The sequence below is a fragment of the Eptatretus burgeri genome, chromosome 14, assembly GCF_056783735.1.
Source record: "Eptatretus burgeri isolate ZD-2024b chromosome 14, Ebu_testis_v1, whole genome shotgun sequence".
In the NCBI taxonomy this organism is placed as follows: domain Eukaryota; kingdom Metazoa; phylum Chordata; class Myxini; order Myxiniformes; family Myxinidae; genus Eptatretus; species Eptatretus burgeri.
The window spans coordinates 929,059-937,723 of record NC_140974.1 but is presented as its reverse complement, the minus strand read 5'-3'; positions in this window follow the sequence as shown (position 1 = coordinate 937,723).

Genomic DNA, 8,665 nt, shown 5'->3' with positions numbered 1-8,665 from the left:
TGAATGTGTCGAGTTGACGTAGTTTAGCTACGTAGTGTTAAAAGGAACGTGCTACTAGTTTAAGGGACGACGTGGGAGCACGAGTTAGTTAGGGGATGTAGTTGGAAGGATGGCAGAGTTCAGCGGTGTGTGTGTTGAAGAGTTGGTGAGTTGTGAGGTGAGTACATGGTGAGTGAGTGAGGCCAGCGGGTCTGTGTGTGTGGAGTGAATGGGGAATGCATGGTGCGATGAGTGATTGGGGGGAGGAGTGACTCCCGCCCAAGGGACCCCGGGGTCAGATAAAGTGAGTTAGGGGGTTAGTTAAATTGAAAAATGGAGGTCGTTTTGTTGTTGGTGGGAGTGTAGGCTCGAGACCCATTTGGAGGGGTGCAGGAGCCCTGTTGACGGGTTGGGAGCGTGGCTGCGAAAGGTGAGTATCGCTGAGTGGGTACCCCGGGCACCAGGCTAGTCAGCCGCGGTAGGCCATGGGCCCATGGGGGGCCGGGATAGAGTAGTGGGCACGGGTGCGCCTGCTTGGTGCGGGGGCCCGGGGCGCCATTAGCCGCGTGGGCAGTGTTGTGGGCACGGGTGACCCTTGGAAAGGGGCCCGGGAGGCCGGCCTGCCACGTGTGCGTTTCAGGGGAGGTGCCATGGGGGGCACTCCCCGGTGTTAGGGAGCTGGTAGGCTCGGAGGCAGTGTAGTGCCCGGGGGTGCCATAGCGGGAGATTCGGCAGAGGGTCGTGCCTGCCAAAGGGAGCCACGTGTCCCAGCCAGGAGACCGTGTGAGGGCACGGAGAGAAAATTGGGGCGAGGCCCGAAATTGTAAGGACACCAACACAGGCGACGGGAATCTGGGTTGTTAGAACCAATAGTTTAAGCGAGAGGCGCTTGTTGAAAGCCCCGGGGTAGTTTAAGAGTTAATGGTTAGGGTAGATTAGGAGATGTACCCCTCCGCACCATCCATCCCCTCGCTGTCGTTGTGGGCCGCTGGACCCACTTTGGGTTAGATCGCCGAACTCTGGAGAGGCCATTCTGAGGCTTCGTTGGGCCTCGACACAGGACGTTAGCTCTCCCTTGTTCCCCTCCGGGAAGGGAACGTCGGGGTTGGGAGTAGGCTAGGTGACAGAATAGGTTAGCCGAACAAGGACGATAAAGGGGGTTAGGGGACGATTTATAGAGGGGAAGTAAAAATAAAAACAACAAAAAAATAAGTTGGGGCTAAATTGGGGTTTGACAAATTAAGGGAGTGGGTATGTACAGTGACAGGCAAAGGCGATAGGTTGGGAGGGAGACAGGTAGGTAGGTCCGAGCCCGCCTTCCAAGTGGCCAGCACCACCGCACTCCCCTCCACCAACCTCCACTGAACGGCAAGAGCTGGCCAACTTCATTCGGCTGGCCGTGTTTTGCTTCAAGGCGGAGGCCGGCCAACTTCGTCTGCAGCTGCTGTGCTGCAAGGCCTGTGCCGGCTGGATCGTCTGCAGCTGCTTAGCTGCAAGGCCTGTGCCGGCTGGATCGTCTGCCGGCTGGCTGTTTTTCTGCAAGGCCTGTGCCGGCCAGTTCATCTGCTGGCCGTGTTTTGCGTCAAGGCCTGTGCCGGCCAGTTCATCTGCCGGCTGTGTTTGCCTGCAGCAGCCTTCTTCTGCGGGCTGTGTTTGCCTGCTGCCTTTGCCATGCCATGCCCACTGCCCTGTTCACCAGCCCCGTTCAATTTTTGCTTTGCCCCCCCCCCCTGTTCATTTCCATGTGCGCCAGGATCAAGGCAACAGTTTGCAAGCTGCGAGAACTGCCCTGTTGGCAGCTACAACACGGGCCTGCAGTGGCGGCCCGTGCACCGTGTTTGCGTCCATCCATTCATCCATCCATTCGTTGTGCTCATTGCGTGTGCCACTTGAGCTGGCACGGAGACTACGTTGTGCAGCCCATGCACCGTTGTGGTTCACTGCGTTCAGTTAAAAAGGGAAGGCCTTGGACTGCGTGTGAGCAGCCAGCCACGTTACCTGTCACCTGCATTGTTTGAGCCAGAGACTGCATGTGGGCAGCCTGGCTCCCTGCTAACTGCTTTTCTTTTGCAGAGTTCAGTGATCCTGGGCCATGGTTTAGTGTAAAATTTGTAAGTTAAGGTTAAGATGTACTGTAAATATGAGTGCGCCCCCGGCATGTATGTCCTAGCGCCGGCAATTTTATTTAAGTCGTCCGTGTGAGTGAGTTTGTTTAGGTAGTTACGCAGCCCTCAGGTTATTTATTTTGGGGACACGAATACCATGAATGTCGCACTCAGGGATCCGTAGGTAAAGTGTACTAGGGGAAAACTACACATGATGGCACACGAAAATTTGACGACTCGGGACGAGTCTGTAAAAAGGGAAGGGGGTAGTGTTGTGGTTACCAGATTCGCAAACCACCATTCAGGTCCCTTAGGTGAGGTATCTCGGTAAGTGCATGTGTAGTTAGGCCCAAACCCGTTGTCTAGTGGGAATACATGTCATTTATACGTGCTGCGACTCGTCTGGATAGCAGATTCTCTTTCACTATCTTTATTTTGGACCAACCGCCAGGATTACCATCACCATTACAACCACAACCACCGCTTCACCACAACCGCCACGACCTTCCCGTCACACCTCGCCACCGTAGCATCGCCACCGTTCTTGCCCCGCTGTGGGTACCGGTGTTGGACTCATGCAGAACGCGCGTCGAACAGCGTGTACAAAATCACGGATTTTGCGCTTCAAAAACGGATCAAAAACGACACACGCCCACTTTTTGCCGTCCAATCGGTGAGCGAGGGGCGAATTGGCCCCGCCCCCAGGGCGATCGATATATGCAAATTTGTGGATCAAAAAGCCTTCACGCCCACTTTTTCTCAGGCCAATGTGGAGCGAGGTGAAAGGTCAAAGGGAGGGGTCAAAGGCGAAGTTGCGGGGGATAAAGGACGGTGTTCGTCAGTCAGAAAAGGAGAGTCGCAAACGAACGAAAGGAGAACGAGAAGGAGTCGAGAACGAGAAGGAGTCGGAACGGAGGGACGAGTGTGGAAGACTGGAGCCCGAAGCCTGCAGTGGCTGGAGAAGCTGAAGAGAGTCGGACGAGGGGGTGCTCGCGTCGGTGCCAGGAGCTGCACGCCCGAGGGAGGCCGGCAGCGCGACCTGGCCGAGGTGGAGACGCACACCAGGGATAATAAAGATCCTCTATACCCCGAGCATCAGCAGCCCCCTCCTGTTTCCCCCCGCGCTGAGATAGTGCGACCAAGGGGGCCCCTTTTCCCACCCCCCTGCCTGACACTGTCCGCGAGGCCCGCGGAGAAGCGCCATCGCCGCTCCGCGTCTCATCACCAGACGGGTAGGCCCGACCCGGTCTCGGCCTCAAGCCTGCCTCATTCTTGAGGGTATTTCTTTTCCTTGGTTTTGGGTATGTGTTGTCGGCGCCGTCTGTGAAGTAGGGTGTATAAGTGTTGCCGTGTGCTCGGTAGTCGGTATTAGCTCTGCACTGTGTTTTCACTTTTATATTTGCTTTTTGTGTAAATGGAATTGTGTTTTCTTTTTTTTGTGTGCATTTGGTGGAATTGTATTTGTGTGCTTCCGTGTGCCGCGAATAAATGTGCTTTATTGTTGAACTGTTCTCCGCTTCGCTTCGTCTTTTCCCCCATTGAACCCTCATCTTGCTTCACGTAAAGGGTTGGTAGTGGGCTGAGTACGCCCGATAATTAATCGAACCGTCGAGGTCGACGATAACACCGCTCGGTTATTCTGATAGTACGGAACGGGTCGCTTAAGTGGCCCGTGTCCGAAGTCGACCTGCGGCGAGGTGCGATCGCCGGTCTACCCTCCGCGTGGGTACTTAGGTAGGTCAGATTTGGCGAGCAACCCTATCCCATGCGAGGCTGATTGGCTCGATCGCGGTGAGACCGAAAGGTCCACCCGTGACTGGTTCCCGGCGTTAGTCCGAGAGGGTCACGACTGGATTGTCCGTCCGGTGGGCGACGTGCCGCGATTCGAGTTACGTGGCCGTTCGCACGCCGGCGGGCGCGAAGACCGCAACACTGGTGTCAGGTCGTGCGATACAAATTCATCGCCCTCCTCGCGGCACTGGTATCGGAGAACAGGAAAACGGGCTCTCCTGTCTCCGGCTAAATTCACGGGAATCGGTCCAGGGGTGAGAGAAGCGACCCCCGATTCCCTCCAAATTACGAGCGAGCAAATTAACCCTTCACGAGAAGCAAGATGGCGTCTCAAGGCGAGCGGGAGCCGGGGGTATTAGAAATGTATGTGTAATAATGTAGAGTCCATGGTCCAGGATGGAGTCCCCGAGCAGGAAATGTTGATTGTGCAGGAACACGGACTCGCCCAACTGAACCCAGAGCCCGAAATGGGAGCGGCAGCGGCCGCAGTGTATGACACCTCCCCCCCCCTCTCCACCAAAACCCTTCCCCAACCCCTGCCGAAACGGCTCAGCTGAGTGCATCCAACATGGCCCAGCTATGCGCCATGCTGGCGGCAATGAACAAACAAATGATCGAAAAAATGGATGCGAATATGAAAAAAATGGATGAAAAGATGGATACAAATGAAGTGAAAACGACGATGGATGCGAATACACAGCAAATGAGGGAAGAGATGAAAAAGTTCCGGGGTGAGACGCAGAACATGGGCCGATGCCTGCAGGCGGGCATGAAGGCCGTGACAAAGGAAATAATAGTTGAGACAAGGGAGGTAAAGGGTGAAGAGTTGGCAGAGACACGGGAGATAGAAAAAATAGAGGAAAGACTACACGAGGAAGACGGGGTGAGTGACGCACACACACACACGGAGGTAGTGGAGGACAATGGGGGTGAGCTGGCGGACCGTGCAGGGACCCGGTGCGAGCACCTGGATGGCCTCCTCCAGGAACGAGGGGAGGGAGTATGCCCCCTCGAGGCGAGTCACGACCAGGTGAGTTCGGTCGTGTTCTGCGAGGTTGAGGGGACGGGTGCTGTGGACGGGTGCACGGAGAGCTTGGGGGGTATAGAGGCCCAGGAGACCCTTGTGGGGACACGAATCCCCAGGGTGGTTGTCCCTGTGTGTGTGGTGCAAGGTGTGAGTGCGGCACCGTGTGTGGAAGCGACCCCGTGTGTGAGTGGTGTGGTGGCGATGGAGCCGGAGTACGTGCTTCCCAGCACGCCGTGTGTGGATGAGGCACCGTGTGTGAGTGTCGCCGTGTGTGTGAATGAAGCACCGCGGGTGAGTGCCCTCGCGTGTGTGAGTGAGGCACGGTGTATGAGTGAGGCACGAGTGAGTGGAAGGCCGTGAGTGCGTGGAGCCACGTGTGCGAGTGAGGCACGCGTGAGTGAACGGCCGTGTGCAAGGTCGCTGTGTGCAAGGGAGACCGTGTGTGTGAGAGAGCGGTATGTAAGGGAGATGTTGGTTGGCATGCGGGAGCACGCAGCCGCGTCTCCCCGTGTGAATGTGATGGAGTGGACTGTGTGCGTCGTAACACGCAGGTATGCGTGTGTGGAATGGCGACGACGGCAACATGGGAGAAACGAAAGCCGAGTAGCGGCTGTGGTTGTTTCGAGGACCGTGCCGGGTTCGCCCAGCAGTGAGCACGCGGTTCGTGCTGTGCAACGCACGAGACCACCACGTGCTCGCTTGCGAGAGTGAAGTCCCGGTCCGGAAACGCACGCGGTGGATTTGCCGATCCCGCGGACGGACAAAGTTTAGGCAGGTAAACGGATTTGGACCGGACGGGTTCTCCACGCGATCGTGTGTGTTCAGCTCCAACGGGCAAAGCACATGTGTTCGCGTGGGAACCCCTCGAAACGTGGGGCTTGTGTTTTTTATGCGCACGGTGACGTCATGGCTGCACGTGTGGTTGGAATCCGGCAGGAGGGGTATCTCTGCCGGATGGCACCGTCCAAGGAGGACGAGGAACACGTGCAGCTGCGCTGACGTCACGGGCAGGGTGCAAAGTGCGCGAGCTCTGAGTTGCCGCGCAGGTGCTGGGCATGAAAAAAAAGGGAAAAAACAAGCCTCACTTTCGGGTGTACAGGATTCCTGGGCAAGGGGTGAAAGACCCCCTTACCCTGGGCACAGGATGGAAACTAGTTAGGGGGAAGGGTTAGCTTAGTTAGACCGTCTTCATGGGGCAGGGGTAAGTCCTCATGGAGTCCGTGGAATGGATTAGTTAGAGGGATTGTAGCCAGATTTAGGATGGGAAAATGGGAAATAAAATGATTATTTTGGAGACAGTGACAGACAGTGAATGTGTCGAGTTGACGTAGTTTAGCTACGTAGTGTTAAAAGGAACGTGCTACTAGTTTAAGGGACGACGTGGGAGCACGAGTTAGTTAGGGGATGTAGTTGGAAGGATGGCAGAGTTCAGCGGTGTGTGTGTTGAAGAGTTGGTGAGTTGTGAGGTGAGTACATGGTGAGTGAGTGAGGCCAGCGGGTCTGTGTGTGTGGAGTGAATGGGGAATGCATGGTGCGATGAGTGATTGGGGGGAGGAGTGACTCCCGCCCAAGGGACCCCGGGGTCAGATAAAGTGAGTTAGGGGGGTTAGTTAAATTGAAAAATGGAGGTCGTTTTGTTGTTGGTGGGAGTGTAGGCTCGAGACCCATTTGGAGGGGTGCAGGAGCCCTGTTGCCGGGTTGGGAGCGTGGCTGCGAAAGGTGAGTATCGCTGAGTGGGTACCCCGGGCACCAGGCTAGACAGCCGCGGTAGGCCATGGGCCCATGGGGGGCCGGGATAGGAGTAGTGGGCACGGGTGCGCCTGCTTGGTGCGGGGGCCCGGGCGCCATGGCCGCGTGGGCAGTGTTGTGGGCACGGGTGACCCTTGGAAAGGGGCCCGGGAGGCCGGCCTGCCACGTGTGCGTTTCAGGGAGGTGCCATGGGGGCACTCCCCGGTGTTAGGGAGCTGGTAGGCTCGGAGGCAGTGTAGTGCCCGGGGGTGCCATAGCGGGAGATTCGGCAGAGGGTCGTGCCTGCCAAAGGGAGCCACGTGTCCCAGCCAGGAGACCGTGTGAGGGCACGGAGAGAAAATTGGGGGGCGAGGCCCGAAATTGTAAGGACACCAACACAGGCGACGGGAATCTGGGTTGTTAGAACCAATAGTTTAAGCGAGAGGCGCTTGTTGAAAGCCCCGGGGTAGTTTAAGAGTTAATGGTTAGGGTAGATTAGGAGATGTACCCCTCCGCACCATCCATCCCCTCGCTGTCGTTGTGGGCCGCTGGACCCACTTTGGGTTAGATCGCCGAACTCTGGAGAGGCCATTCTGAGGCTTCGTTGGGCCTCGACACAGGACGTTAGCTCTCCCTTGTTCCCCTCCGGGAAGGGAACGTCGGGGTTGGGAGTAGGCTAGGTGACAGAATAGGTTAGCCGAACAAGGACGATAAAGGGGGTTAGGGGACGATTTATAGAGGGGAAGTAAAAATAAAAACAACAAAAAAATAAGTTGGGGCTAAATTGGGGTTTGACAAATTAAGGGAGTGGGTATGTACAGTGACAGGCAAAGGCGATAGGTTGGGAGGGAGACAGGTAGGTAGGTCCGAGCCCGCCTTCCAAGTGGCCAGCACCACCGCACTCCCTCCACCAACCTCCACTGAACGGCAAGAGCTGGCCAACTTCATCGGCTGGCCGTGTTTTGCTTCAAGGCGGAGGCCGGCCAACTTCGTCTGCAGCTGCTGTGCTGCAAGGCCTGTGCCGGCTGGATCGTCTGCAGCTGCTTAGCTGCAAGGCCTGTGCCGGCTGGATCGTCTGCCGGCTGGCTGTTTTTCTGCAAGGCCTGTGCCGGCCAGTTCATCTGCTGGCCGTGTTTTGCGTCAAGGCCTGTGCCGGCCAGTTCATCTGCCGGCTGTGTTTGCCTGCAGCAGCCTTCTTCTGCGGGCTGTGTTTGCCTGCTGCCTTTGCCATGCCATGCCCACTGCCCACGTTCACCAGCCCCGTTCAATTTTTGCTTTGCCCCCCCCCCCTGTTCATTTCCATGTGCGCCAGGATCAAGGCAACAGTTTGCAAGCTGCGAGAACTGCCCTGTTGGCAGCTACAACACGGGCCTGCAGTGGCGGCCCGTGCACCGTGTTTGCGTCCATCCATTCATCCATCCATTCGTTGTGCTCATTGCGTGTGCCACTTGAGCTGGCACGGAGACTACGTTGTGCAGCCCATGCACCGTTGTGGTTCACTGCGTTCAGTTAAAAAGGGAAGGCCTTGGACTGCGTGTGAGCAGCCAGCCACGTTACCTGTCACCTGCATTGTTTGAGCCAGAGACTGCATGTGGGCAGCCTGGCTCCCTGCTAACTGCTTTTCTTTTGCAGAGTTCAGTGATCCTGGGCCATGGTTTAGTGTAAAATTTGTAAGTTAAGGTTAAGATGTACTGTAAATATGAGTGCGCCCCCGGCATGTATGTCCTAGCGCCGGCAATTTTATTTAAGTCGTCCGTGTGAGTGAGTTTGTTTAGGTAGTTACGCAGCCCTCAGGTTATTTATTTTGGGGACACGAATACCATGAATGTCGCACTCAGGGATCCGTAGGTAAAGTGTACTAGGGGAAAACTACACATGATGGCACACGAAAATTTGACGACTCGGGACGAGTCTGTAAAAAGGGAAGGGGGTAGTGTTGTGGTTACCAGATTCGCAAACCACCATTCAGGTCCCTTAGGTGAGGTATCTCGGTAAGTGCATGTGTAGTTAGGCCCAAACCCGTTGTCTAGTGGGA